General features: G+C 52.9%; 1 protein-coding gene across 1 annotated transcript in view; it reads right to left on the bottom strand.

Moving 5' to 3' along the window:
• Positions 1–14,981, bottom strand: part of LOC119957195 (cAMP-specific 3',5'-cyclic phosphodiesterase 4B-like) — a 597,446-nt gene that overhangs the window by 508,133 nt on the left and 74,332 nt on the right. The window lies entirely within an intron of this gene.

The raw sequence follows: 14,981 nt of genomic DNA, 5'->3' as shown, positions 1-14,981 counted from the left end.
GACCCCGTCCCACCAGCAACTCAGGTTTTAGAAAGATCAGGACGACCTTTTCTGACGCAAAATAAAAACACAAGCACCCCATGGAACAACCCCCCCCACCACCCATCCCACCTCCCCCGGCCAGGGAACACACCCACACACCTCGAACCCCGCAAACAGAAATCCCCCACACCCACAGTAGCTCCTTGGCACAGCCCAGACATTGCCAGGGTGCTGGCCGGACATGGCCCTAACCCCACCCAGGGGCTGTGTTTATCTATGTACCCCAGAGCTGTCTGTTCACCAGTTCCAAATTGAACAACTCCCGTTGTGAACCCCACCGAGTGACTCCATGCCAATGGAGGAGAGGAATTCACTACCTGAGGGGGGGCGGGTGAGTGATACACAGAAGGGAGGGGGGCTGCTAAGTGTATGTTAATGTATTTAAGTGACATTCTTACCATTGCAGACCGGAATTCCCTCCCTAACAGCATGGTGAGGGTACTCGTCATTACCTTCTGAAAGGTTATTAGAAATGGGCAATAATTACTGGTCTAGGGTGAAGGCAAAACCAGCCAGTATGGAAGAGCCCTCCTTGAGTTGATCATTCACAATGAGTGGCGTGCAAATATGTATTCAGCCTGTTCATTAACTAGCTCTACCTGTAATCTCACATCTCCAGGATGTGACCCCGGTGCGTCATCAATTAGGCTCAGGGTCACATCCTGGAGAACACCTCACTGACACATCTCTCCAGCTGTCGGAGTCCTGCTGTAGGAAAGCTACCCGCTGACTCAGGGTCAGGTGACAAGCCTCTGGAAGTGCAGCTGCAAACATGCTGGCAATGCAGCGAGAGAAAGCAGAACATCAGGCAGAGATTAGGCCGAGATGCGAGAGGCAATAGTAAGGGTCCTTCCTGTTAGATCCTTTATTTCCCCTTTTGTATTTTTGCTGTTGCAATTTTGATCTATGGATGATTTAGGGACAGGTGTCTTTAAAACAGCCTGCGTCTTTAATTCAAGTCGAAGGGAGTGCCTGTGCCTTTAATTCAAGCAGAAGGAAGCAGTGGCCTGTGCCTTTAATTCAAGCAGAAATCTGTGCTGGTTTGCTCTGGAGTTGTAGACTGACTGGCACCAGTAACAGATTTGCTGGAACTCGGTTTGATTGATTTGGCTGATGGCTAACGAATTGGCCCAAAAGGCTGTGATCTGCCCGGTAACGGGTAGTGAGTGGAGCTGATCCCACTTGAATGTTTCCAGAGTCACATAGTTTTCAGTTTGACTCCTGGCAGTTTAGAGAGGACCACTCTCCTCTTTGCCTTTCTCCTCTCCACCTTGCTCCTCTTCACTTTTCTCCTCTTTGTCTTTCTCCTCTCCGCCTTTCTCCTCTCCACCTTTTTATCTTTGCCTTTCTCCTCTCCACCTTTCTCTTCACCTATCTCCTCTTCGCCTTTTTCCTCTTCGCCTTTCTCCTCTTCGCTATTCTCCTCTTCGCTATTCTCCTCTTCGCTATTCTCCTCTTCGCTATTCTCCTCTTCGCTATTCTCCTCTTCACTTTTCTCCTCTTCATAGAACAGTACAGCACAGAACAGGCCCTTCGGCCCTCAATGTTGTGCCGAGCCATGATCACCCTACTCAAACCCACGTATCCACCCTATACCCGTAACCCAACAACCCCCCCCCTTAACCTTACTTTTTAGGACACTACAGGCAATTTAGCATGGCCAATCCACCTAACCCGCACATCTTTGGACTGTGGGAGGAAACCGGAGCACCCGGAGGAAACCCACGCACACACGGGGAGGACGTGCAGACTCCGCACAGACAGTGACCCAGCCGGGAATCGAACCTGGGACCCTGGAGCTGTGAAGCATTTATGCTAACCACCATGCTACCGTGTTGCCCGACTTTTCTCTTCTTCGCTTTGCTCCTCTCCTCCTTTCTCCTCTCCACCTTTCACCTCTTCACTTTTCTCCTCTTCACTTTTCCCCAGAAAGGCTGTGGGCAGGATTCTCCAATTGCTGATGCCGAAATCGCATTCGGCGATTGGGCGGAGAATCCCTTTTGATGCTGAAATCGGGGGCGATGCCTGTTTTTGGATGCTGCGCCCACTCCACTCCGGAGTCATCGGTGAGTACGCTGCAAGTCATTGGGACGGCCTCAGGACATCACCTGACACCCCTCTCCCGATGCTCGGGCCTGAAGGGCCAACTTCCCAACGGCGTGGAACAAGGAGACCAATACTGTGCACAATATTCCTGGGGCAATCTCACTAATGGCCTGTACAACTGACGCATAATCTACCTGCTTTTGTAATCAATTCCCCTCGCGATAAACAAAAAATTGTATTAGCTTTCCTAATTGCTTGTAGTACCTGTATACTTGCCTTTTGTCATTCATGCTCTAGAACACCCAGGACAAGCTGGCGCCGTTGTTCGTGGAAATGTTCGGCAACGTGAAGGTCATGGGGGACTTGCCGAAAACGATGGGACAGGCTTCCATTGCTGCTTAATTGGATTGGATTAGATTTGTTTATTGTCACGTGTACTGCGGACAGTGAGGATGGCAAGATATTAGCAAAGGGGCTGCCGTTAAGGCTGGAGGCGTGCCTTCTGAGGGTGATTGGGGAGGATCAGACGGGGTTATTTAAGGGCAGACTGTTATTGTTCAACATGAGGGGCTACTGAAGATGGAGCTTTCTCTGGCAGAGGGAAGGGAGTTGGAGATGGTGGTGGCATCGGATGCGGAGAAGGCGTTTGATCGGGTACAGTGCATTTATTTGATGGCAGTGTTAAAGATATTTGGGATTGGGCTGATGGATGTTTGGGGATGAGTGCAGTTGCTGCATGAAAAGCGGATGGAGGACGGTGTACACCTATGATTATGAACTCAGGGTATTTTGCATTGCACTGGGGAAAGAGCTGGGGGTGCCCCATGTCCCCCCCATTGGCATTTGCAGACGGGTGTAGGGGAAAGCGTTTTAGCCTTCGCCTCACTGATTGCTCGCAGGCAGGTCTTGTTGGGAGGAGGTCAGCTTCTCTACCCTGCTCCTCGCTTGGCGTGGGGACCTGCTGGAATATTTAGCACTGGAGAAAGTGAAACTTGCTCGAAAGGGAGCGAGTGATGGGTTCTATAATAGTTGGAGTTTGTTTATCTTGCATTTTGGAGAGTTGGTTGCCGTTGACTGTTGAGGGACGGGGAAGGGAGGGAAGAGGAGGGATGTGTTGGGTGCGTTTTGTTACTGTTGTAAATTGTAAAAATGTTGAAAATTTGGTATAAAATACTTTCAAAACAAAATCTTCACCTGAGTGAGTTTTAGTAAGAAAACTAGCTCCTTACTTGTTAACAAGAAATGTGGCAGGTTTTATTCTCACACCGAGCTATGCACAGTTAAATACATATTGGCCGGAACCTTTGGGCCGTTTACAACGCAGGATCTCCTGGTCGCGCCAACAGTGCACCGCCTGCCGCAGGTTTCACAGCGGCGAGGGGAATTCAATGGTAAATCCAGTTACAATGGCGGGAACAGAAGATCCCTCCGGCAGCCAGTGGCAGGCCGCATTGCACGGAAAATCTCACCCACTGGATTGCAAATATCCTGGGCGGGATTCACCGTTGGCCAACGGCAAAATCGTGTTCAGCGATCTGGCGGAGAATGGGCTCCGATGCCCAAATCGGGGCCGGCGCCGGTTTGACGCTGGTCAGCCATGCTCTGCCCCCTCAGAAATGGCGTCATAGCGTCGCTCGCCGTTGCAACGCCATTGGCACGTCATCGGCCAGCCGTCCCACAATTTCACCCCCGATGCGGTGGCCAGACGTGGGCTGTGTGGTCGCGCATCGCATGTCAGGTCGTGCACAGCCGGCGCCATGTTGTACGGCACGACAGCTGCAGGTTGTCGCTGTGCGCATGCACGGCCCGGGACCCAGCCAATCTACGGCCATTTTCAGTGCAGGAGGCGGGAATATCACCCAGTGCCGCTGCTAGCTCCTCACCAGTCCCGGAATCGGTGAGGGATCGGCGCCAATTGTTGGTCGTAAAGAGAACCGGCACTTAGCCGCTGAAACGGAGAATCCAGCCCCATATCTTTTTAAAAATTGATGTGGAGATGCCGGCTTTGGACTGGGGTGAGCGCAGTAAGAAGTCTGACAACACCAGGTTAAAGTCCAACAGGATTGTTTCAAATACTAGCTTTCAGAGCGCTTCACCTGAGGAAGGAGCAGTGCTCCGAAAGCTAGTGTTTGAAACAATCCTGTTGGACTTTAACCTGGTGTTGTAAGACTTTTAAAAAATTCACTCCAGAGTAAATAACTCAGGTGTGGGACAAAGACAAGAGTCAGCTCCCCCCTCCTCACCTTGCTGTAACAAAGCAATGAGGTATATGTGAATTGTAGTCTCTGTTGCAGTGATGTAAACACAGCAGCCAATTTGCACAGTGGGGTTCCACAAACAGCAATCAGATAATGACTGGATAAACTGTTGTAGTGACCTTGGCTGAGCCATAAATGTTGAGCAGAACACTGTGCAGAGATTCCCTCCTCTTATTTGAATAGTGTAACAGCTTCTTTTACACTTCAAAATGTCCTTCATTAAGCGTAAAGCACTTCAGGTCAACCTAAAGTGGCTGGTATGGTGGCACAGTGGTTAACACTGCTGTCTCACAGTGCCAGGGACCCGGGTTAGCACTGCTGTCTCACAGTAAGAAATCTACAACACCAGGTTAAAGTCCAACAGGTTTGATTCAAACACGAGCTTTCCGAGCGCGGCTCCTTCCTCAGGTGAATGGCGAGGTATGTTCCAGAAACATTTATATAGACAAAGTCAGAGATGCTGGACAATGCTTGGAATGCAGGCATTTGCAGGTAATCAAATCATTACAGATGCAGGGTCTCACAGTGCCAGGGACCCGAGTTAACACTGCTGTCTCGGGAATAGGGTGGGGGAGGTGGGACGTTCCTTCGGAGGGTCTGTGTAGACTTGATGGGTCAAATGGCTTCCTTCTGCGCCAGGGATCCGGGTTAACACTGCTGCCTCACAGTGTCAGGGATCCGGGTTAACACTGCTGCCTCACAACGCCAGGGATCCGGGTTAACACTGCTGCCTCACAACGCCAGGGATCCGGGTTAACACTGCTGCCTCAGTGCCAGGGTCTCGGGTTAACACTGCTGCCTCACAGTGCCAGGGGCCCGGGTTAACACTGCTGCCTCACAGTGCCAGGGACCCGGGTTAACACTGCTGCCTCACAGTGCCAGGGACCCGGGTTAACACTGCTGACCCAGTGCCAGGGGCCTGGGTTAACTCTGCCGACTCACAGAACCAGGGATCCAGGTTAATACTGCTGTCTGACAGTGCCAGTAACCCGGGTTAACACTGCTGCCCCACAGTGTCAGGGACCCGGGTTAACACTGCTGTCTCACAGTGCCAAGGACCTGGGTTGCTGGGTTAGCACTGCTGCCTCACAGTGCCAGGGACCCGGATTAACACTGCTGTCTCACAGCGCCAGTGACCCGGGTTAACACTGCTGCCTCACAGTGCCAGGGACCCGGGTTAACACTGCTGTCTCACAGTGCCAGGGACCCGGGTTAACACTGCTGTCTCACAGTGGCAGGGATCCGGGTTAACACTGCTGCCTCACAGTGCCAGTGACCTGGGTTAACACTGCTGCCTCACAGTGCCAGTGACCTGGGTTAACACTGCTGTCTCACAGTGCCAGGGACCCGGGTTAACACTGCTGCCTCACAGTGCCAGTGACCCGGGTTAACACTGCTGCCTCACAGTGCCAGTGACCCGGATTAACACTGCTGTCTCACAGTGCCAGGGACCCGGGTTAACACTGATGCCTCACAGTGCCAGGGACCCGGGTTAACACTGCTGTCTCACAGTGCCAGTGACCCGGGTTAACACCGCTGCCTCACAGTGCCAGTGACCCGGGTTAACACTGCTGTCTCACAGTGCCAGGGACCCGGGTTAACACTGCTGTCTCACAGTGCCAGGGACCCGGGTTAACACTGCTGTCTCACAGTGCCAGGGACCCGGGTTAACACTGCTGTCTCACAGTGCCAGGGACCCGGGTTAACACTGCTGCCTCACAGCGCCAGGGACCCGGGTTAACACTGCTGTCTCACAGTGACAGGGATCCAGGGTAACACTGCTGTCTCACAGTGGCAGGGACCCGGGTTAACAATGCTGCCTCACAGTGCCAGGGACCCGGGTTAACATTGCTGCCTCACAGCGCCAGGGACCCGGGTTAACACTGCTGTCTCACAGTGCCAGGGACCCGGGTTAACACTGCTGTCTCACAGTGGCAGGGACCCGGGTTAACACTGCTGCCTCACAGTGCCAGGGACCCGGGTTAACACTGCTGCCTCACAGCGCCAGGGACCCGGGTTAACACTGCTGCCTCACAGTGCCAGGGACCCGGGTTAACACTGCTGCCTCACAGCGCCAGGGACCCGGGTTAACACTGCTGTCTCACAGTGACAGGGATCCAGGGTAACACTGCTGTCTCACAGTGGCAGGGACCCGGGTTAACAATGCTGCCTCACAGTGCCAGGGACCCGGGTTAACATTGCTGCCTCACAGCGCCAGGGACCCGGGTTAACACTGCTGTCTCACAGTGCCAGGGACCCGGGTTAACACTGCTGTCTCACAGTGCCAGGGACCCGGGTTAACACTGCTGCCTCACAGTGCCAGGGACCCGGGTTAACACTGCTGCCTCACAGCGCCAGGGACCCGGGTTAACACTGCTGCCTCACAGTGCCAGGGACCCGAGTTAACACTGCTGTCTCACAGTGCCAGGGACCCGGGTTAACACTGCTGCCTCACAGCGCCAGTGACCCAGGTTAACACTGCTGTCTCACAGTGGCAGGCATCCAGGGTAACACTGCTGTCTCACAGTGACAGGGACCCGGGTTAACACTGCTGTCTCACAGGACAGGGTTCCAGGGTAACACTGCTGTCTCACAGTGGCAGGGATCCGGGTTTAACACTGCTGTCTCACAGTGCCAGGGACCCGGGTTAGCACTGCTGTCTCACAGTGGCAGGGATCCAGGGTGGCACAGTGGCAGTGGTTAGCACTGCTGCATCACAGTGCCAGGGACCCGGGTTAACACTGCTGCCTCACAGTGCCAGGGACCCGGGTTAACACTGCTGACCCAGTGCCAGGGGCCTGGGTTAACTCTGCCGACTCACAGAACCAGGGATCCAGGTTAATACTGCTGTCTCACAGTGCCAGTAACCCGGGTTAACACTGCTGCCCCACAGTGTCAGGGACCCGGGTTAACACTGCTGTCTCACAGTGCCAAGGACCTGGGTTGCTGGGTTAGCACTGCTGCCTCACAGTGCCAGGGACCCGGATTAACACTGCTGTCTCACAGCGCCAGTGACCCGGGTTAACACTGCTGTCTCACAGTGCCAGGGACCCGGGTTAACACTGCTGTCTCACAGTGGCAGGGATCCGGGTTAACACTGCTGCCTCACAGTGCCAGTGACCTGGGTTAACACTGCTGCCTCACAGTGCCAGTGACCTGGGTTAACACTGCTGTCTCACAGTGCCAGGGACCCGGGTTAACACTGCTGCCTCACAGTGCCAGTGACCCGGGTTAACACTGCTGCCTCACAGTGCCAGTGACCCGGGTTAACACTGCTGTCTCACAGTGTCAGGGATCCGGGTTAACACTGCTGCCTCACAGTGCCAGGGATCCGGGTTAACACTGCTGCCTCACAGCGCCAGGGACCTGGGTTAACACTGCTGCCTCACAACGCCAGGGATCCGGGTTAACACTGCTGCCTCAGTGCCAGGGTCTCGGGTTAACACTGCTGCCTCACAGTGCCAGGGACCCGGGTTAACACTGCTGCCTCACAGTGCCAGGGACCCGGGTTAACACTGCTGACCCAGTGCCAGGGGCCTGGGTTAACTCTGCCGACTCACAGAACCAGGGATCCAGGTTAATACTGCTCTCTCACAGTGCCAGTAACCCGGGTCAACACTGCTGCCCCACAGTGTCAGGGACCCGGGTTAACACTGCTGTCTCACAGTGCCAAGGACCTGGGTTGCTGGGTTAGCACTGCTGCCTCACAGTGCCAGGGACCCGGATTAACACTGCTGTCTCACAGCGCCAGTGACCCGGGTTAACACTGCTGCCTCACAGTGCCAGGGACCCGGGTTAACACTGCTGTCTCACAGTGGCAGGGATCCGGGTTAACACTGCTGCCTCACAGTGCCAGTGACCTGGGTTAACACTGCTGCCTCACAGTGCCAGTGACCTGGGTTAACACTGCTGTCTCACAGTGCCAGGGACCCGGGTTAACACTGCTGCCTCACAGTGCCAGTGACCCGGGTTAACACTGCTGCCTCACAGTGCCAGTGACCCGGGTTAACACTGCTGTCTCACAGTGCCAGGGACCCGGGTTAACACTGCTGCCTCACAGTGCCAGGGACCCGGGTTAACACTGCTGTCTCACAGTGCCAGTGACCCGGGTTAACACTGCTGCCTCACAGTGCCAGTGACCCGGGTTAACACTGCTGTCTCACAGTGCCAGGGACCCGGGTTAACACTGCTGTCTCACAGTGCCAGGGACCCGGGTTAACACTGCTGTCTCACAGTGCCAGGGACCCGGGTTAACACTGCTGTCTCACAGTGCCAGGGACCCGGGTTAACACTGCTGCCTCACAGCGCCAGGGACCCGGGTTAACACTGCTGTCTCACAGTGACAGGGATCCAGGGTAACACTGCTGTCTCACAGTGGCAGGGACCCGGGTTAACAATGCTGCCTCACAGTGCCAGGGACCCGGGTTAACATTGCTGCCTCACAGCGCCAGGGACCCGGGTTAACACTGCTGTCTCACAGTGCCAGGGACCCGGGTTAACACTGCTGTCTCACAGTGGCAGGGACCCGGGTTAACACTGCTGCCTCACAGTGCCAGGGACCCGGGTTAACACTGCTGCCTCACAGCGCCAGGGACCCGGGTTAACACTGCTGCCTCACAGTGCCAGGGACCCGGGTTAACACTGCTGCCTCACAGCGCGAGGGACCCGGGTTAACACTGCTGTCTCACAGTGCCAGGGACCCGGGTTAACACTGCTGCCTCACAGCGCCAGGGACCCAGGTTAACACTGCTGTCTCACAGTGGCAGGGATCCAGGGTAACACTGCTGTCTCACAGTGACAGGGACCCGGGTTAACACTGCTGTCTCACAGGACAGGGTTCCAGGGTAACACTGCTGTCTCACAATGGCAGGGATCCGGGTTTAACACTGCTGTCTCACAGTGGCAGGGATCCAGGGTGGCACAGTGGCAGTGGTTAGCACTGCTGCCTCACAGGGCCAGGGACCGGGTTCAATTCCGACCTCGGGTGACTGTGAAGTTTGCACTTTCTTGCCTGTGTGCTTGGGTTTCCTCCCACGGTATAAAGATGTGGAGGTTGGGTGCATTGGCCATGCTAAATTGCCCCTTAGTGTCCAGGGATGTGCAGGTTAAGTGGGATGACGGGAATAGGGTGGCCTTGGTGGGACGCTCCTTCGGAGGGTGTGTGCAGACTCGATGGGTCAAATGGCCTCCTTCTGCGCCGTAGGGATCCTTTGACATGACACACACACCATGCTGAGTCAGCCAGCTCCAAACCCAGTGCCAATCCTTTGAAGGCTTTGTCTTTTAGATATTCCTCCATGGCCACTTCCAGAGGCTCATCATCTGACTCAGAGTTAGTTGGGGCCTCTTCTCATTCAGTCCTCAGAGGGACAGAGACCTTGGTTGTCACTGACCCCTCCTGCTGTGGCCATGTGTCAGTGAGGTGACCACCAAGTGTGAGACCGAGCAGTAACTGGATGCTTGACCTATTGAGGTGTGTGTCTCTGGGTGCAGGGGACGGGAATCCCTATTTCTTTTTTGACGTTGGTACCGATGTATACCACGACCGCTGGCTGTTCGCACTCCCCCTTCAGAATGTCCTGTAACTGCTCCAAGACATCCGTGGTCCTAACACCAGGGAGGCAACATACCATCCAAAAACTGGGCTTCCAGGAATTTGAGACACTTCCTGCACACATGCTGGACCTGGGAACCGGAAAAGTTCCTGGTCTCCCACAAAGAGCAAGAAGAGCAGACCACGGCTTGGAGCTCTGCTGCCATGTTTTACCATTTAAATAAAATTTATCCTTTTAATATCAAACATTATTAAGTACTATAAACTAATATTAACTCGAGCCCATCTTCTCTGCACCTTCATATTATAGAACATATAAATGTACTCACCCAATCAGCTCTTCTGATTTCCTGGTTCTGCTTTCTGATTCACTTCTCTTTTATCCACCCAGCTGTGTTCCCTAACCTTTTCACTTATTTAAGTTTCAGCTATTTAGATACAGTTCTTAATATCAGTTACTCACCAACCAATCAGCTTACTGCTTTCCGGTGACGTCACTGTAGATTTTTTTCTCAAACCACGTGCGCTGCCTGAACACCTCTTCCCAGATTGTTTCACTGTGACACTGACCGCAAGGACAAGTTCCCAGACTGCTTCACTGTGACACTGAGTGCGAGGACACCGTTCCCAGACTGTTTCAATGTGACGCTGACTGCGAGGACACCGTTCCCAGACTGCTTCACTGTGACACTGACTGTGAGGACACCGCTCCCAGACTGCTTCACTATTACGCTGACTGCGAGGACACTGTTCCCAGACTGCTTCACTGTGACGCTGACTGCGAGGACACCGTTCCCAGACTGCTTCACTGTGAAGCTGACTGCAAGGACACCGTTCCCAGACTGCTTCACTGTGACGCTGACTGCGAGGACACCGTTCCCAGACTGCTTCACTGTGACACTGACTGTGAGGACACCGTTCCCAGACTGCTTCACTGTTACGCTGACTGCGAGGATACCGTTCCCAGACTGCTTACTGTGACACTGGCTTCGAGGCCACCGTTCCCAGACTGCTTCAGTGTGATGCTGACTGCGGCGACACCGTTCCCAGACTGCTTCACTGTGACGCTGACTGCAAGGACACCATTCCCAGACAGCTGCACTGTGATGCTGACTGCAGGACACTGTTCCCAGACTGCTTCACTGCGATACTAACTGCAGGACACTCTTCACAGACTGCTTCACTATGACGCGGACTGCGAGGACACCGTTCCCAGACTGCTTCACTGTGACGCTGGCTGCGAGGACACCGTTCCCAGACTGCTTCACTGTGATGCTGGCTGCGAGGACACCGTTCCCAGACTGCTTCACTGTGACGCCGACTGTGAGGACACCGTTCCCAGACTGCTTCACTGTGATGCTGGCTGCGAGGACACCGTTCCCAGACTGCTTTACTGTGATGCTGACTGCAGCGACACCGTTCCGAGACTGCTTCACTGTGACGCTGACTGCAAGGACACCATTCCCAGACAGCTTCACTGTGATGCTGACTGCAGGACACTGTTCCCAGACTGCTTCACTGTGACGCTGACTGCGAGGACACCATTCCCAGACTGCTTCACTGTGACGCTGGCTGCGAGGACACCGTTCCCAGACTGCTTCACTGTGATGCTGACTGCGGCGACACCGTTCCCAGACTGCTTCACTGTGACGCTGACTGCAAGGACACCATTCCCAGACAGCTTCACTGTGATGCTGACTGCAGGACACTGTTCCCAGACTGCTTCACTGCGATACTAACTGCAGGACACTCTTCACAGACTGCTTCACTATGACGCTGACTGCGAGGACACCGTTCCCAGACTGTTTCATTATGACGCTGACTGCAGGACACTGTTCCCAGACTCTTTCATTGTGACGCTGACTGCAGGACTCTCTTCCCAGGCTGCTTCACTGTGACGCTGCGAGGACACCGTTCCCAGACTGCTTCACTGTGCTGCTGACTGCGAGGACACTCTTCCCAGACTGCCTCACTATGACGCTGAGTGCAGGACACTCCTCCCAGACTGCTTCACTGAAATTCTCAATGCAGCACACTCTTCCCAGACAAAGATGACCCCAGATTGTGTGATCATAATGGTGTGCAGCCTCGGAGGAGTGATAAATCAAAATAAACTAATCAAATGTCTGATGTACATTGGATCACGTGTATTTGTGTGTGTGTGGTTCAACCACAAGTCTGGTGGTCTTGATTATTAAGGGGATCAGGGGTTATGGGGAGAAGGCAGGAGAATGGGGATGAGAAAAATATCAGCCATGATTGAATAGTGGAGCAGACCCGATGGGCCAAATGTTCTAATTCTGCTGATATATCTTATGGTTGCACGTGTGCTCAATACCAGGTGGCCAAGGAAGTGCCAACGTCAATAAAAAGAACCCTTCCACCTGAGAGAAGTAACATGTAAATATTTCAACGTCACACAACTCTGAGCCACAGACTGAAATAACCACAATGTTTCGTTGAGGAGAATGAGGAACAGCAGAATCCAGCTGGCTGCTGATTTCCAAACATCAACTTGCCCTATACGCTGCATCTTACTGAACCATTTGTATTGCTGCCATTTTACTGTCAGAGGCAATTTGCAAAGTCAAATTCATCGACCACATTCAGCTGCTGGGTACAGTTAATATTGCAGCAAACCAATCAGTGAAGAAATTCAGTTTGAAGAGTTTGGATATTGAAGTCCAATGAAGCAATGACTGACTCACTGAGCTCCTACACACAGCGGAGGCAGCTAGGCAACCAACCACGGAGAACCTGCAAGAAGGCAATTAAAATATTTCAACTGGCACTATGAGAAGAGCAACTCTTTCTCTCAGCACATTACTGCTCATGTTCCATTGTGCATATTTCTGGCACTGCTATGCGGGCTATATTTGGGCAGCACGGTAGCACAAGTGGACAGCACTGTGGCTTCACAGTGCCAGGGTCCCAGGTTCAATTCCCCGCTGGGTCACTGTCTGTGCGGAGTCTGCACGTTCTCCCCGTGTCTGCGTGGGTTTCCTCCGGGTGCTCCGGTTTCCTCCCACAGTCCAAAGACGTGCAGGTTAGGTGGATTGGACATGCTAAATTGCCCTTCGTGTCCAAAGGTTAGGAGAATTATTAGGTTACGAGGATAGGGTGGAAGTGAGGGCTGAAGTGGGTCGGTGCAGACTCGATAGGCCAAATGGCCTCCTTCTGCACTGAATGTTCTATGTTCTATTAATTTCCAGACGGAAGTGATGTGTGAAAGCTCTTGTATTCTCCCATCAATCCGCAATGACACAAGATATCGTCGTTTATAAATCTTACATTGCCCAGGACTGGTTAAGAGGATAGATGGGGGATAGGGTGTGGGGGGGCACAGACCTAGGTAGGGTGCTCTTTCAGAGGGTTGGTGCAGATCCGATGGGCCGAATGGCCTCCTTCTGTATGATAGAGAGAAAAATTCTTAAACTGCACAAAATGCAAATTGTTGGCCAATGGGTTACATCTGGATGATGATGGTTAGCACAATTGAAGTTTGGTTCTCTTCACTCCAGCTTCAGCTGGAAGAAGCCATTCAAGTTCCAACCTATAAAACCACGTCCCCAACTACTATCAGACGTATAATAGACAGAAACCGTACTAATTTGAAACAGTTAGAATAGAGGAATTATTAATTAATTGCTAAAAAGAGACATGTTGCTGAAGCTTTCTGTCTTACACTCAAGAATACCAAATTTCATATGATCACAAGAATTTATACTAGAGGAGTAAAGGGTGCTCATTGGTTCGGAATTCCGTGGTTTATCTCATCATTCAATCTCATGTTGTCTCCCGCTGGTAAACACCGATGCAAAATAATGATTTACTCTTTCTGCTATCTCCCTATCATTACTTGAATTTATACGGGAAAATAAACGCCCTGAGTTAGTAGCAAGTACTCTGTTGAAGCAATACCCCATCAAGCTTAACTTTTTGTGATTTACATTTATTTAATCCCAATCTGAGATTTGAGCACCTAATCTTGCTGATACGTGTAGTGCAGTACTGAAGATGCACTATATTGTTGGAGGTCTTCTACGTGAAGTCCTATCTATCCAATGATAGATCTCATGGTGCCACTAGTATCCTTTCCTCAATCAACGGATTCGCTCTTATTTTCTATTTGCGGAATCTTGCAGTGCACATACTGGTTCTAATTGGACCAGAAAACAACAGACTATGAATAATAGATTCACTGATTGGAAAGAACGTTGGGAATGAGGACATGAAAGGAGCTATCCGTGACATGTGTTTTTTCCCCCCCCTCAATCGCTAGGTTAACACATAAAAGGGAACGGAAGAGTAGACGATGCCTATTGAATTGCATCCCAACCTTCAGAAGAGAGGGATGAATTGGAAAAGGAAATGTTGTTGAGACCCTCAGTTCCTCAGACATGCAAGCACACAGGGATGCGTGTAAACACAAGTCCTCATCCCTTCCGCATGTATCCTTCTGGGTCTTCTTAGGCTTGTTTTAGAAAGCAGTAGATTTTTTTTGTGCTATTTCAGTCAGTGAAACTTGCTGTAAATAATTTAGGCCGAGTCTGTCTGCAGAACGGCAGCTCTGAGAGACCTGGGGCTGGATTCTCCAATTTCCAGGCTATGTCAGAGGATTTGTGGCGTTTTACGTCAAAACAATCGGCGTGGCCCCAGTACCGATCCTCTGACAGGTGAGGGGCTGGCAGCCGTGCCATGTAAAACGATCAGTCTCCACGACACAAATGGCCGGAGAATTGCCGGGTCCCTGGCCGCGCACGTGCACGGCGACGACCTGCAATGGTTGCGCCGTACAACATGGCGCTAGCCCCACGCGAACCCGACATGCCAGATAGTACGCGCATGGACACCCCCTCGCCACCCCCTCCCCCCCTCCCCCCCCCCCCCCCCCCCCCCCCCAGCGCTTGTCAAACCCTCCCCGGTCAGCAGCACGGCTCCTCCCCTGATTGTGGAGGCTCTGGCCACGCCAGGTTCACGACCACTGAGAGCAAACGTCCCCGCGCCGTCGGGAACTATGGCCATCGGGGGCGGAGCATCGGGGGAGGGCCTCAGATGCGGCGTGCTCTTCGATGACGCCA

This window comes from Scyliorhinus canicula, chromosome 25 (assembly GCF_902713615.1).
Source record: "Scyliorhinus canicula chromosome 25, sScyCan1.1, whole genome shotgun sequence".
NCBI classification, from domain to species: Eukaryota; Metazoa; Chordata; class Chondrichthyes; order Carcharhiniformes; family Scyliorhinidae; genus Scyliorhinus; species Scyliorhinus canicula.
This window is presented reverse-complemented; position numbering and strand designations above follow the sequence as displayed.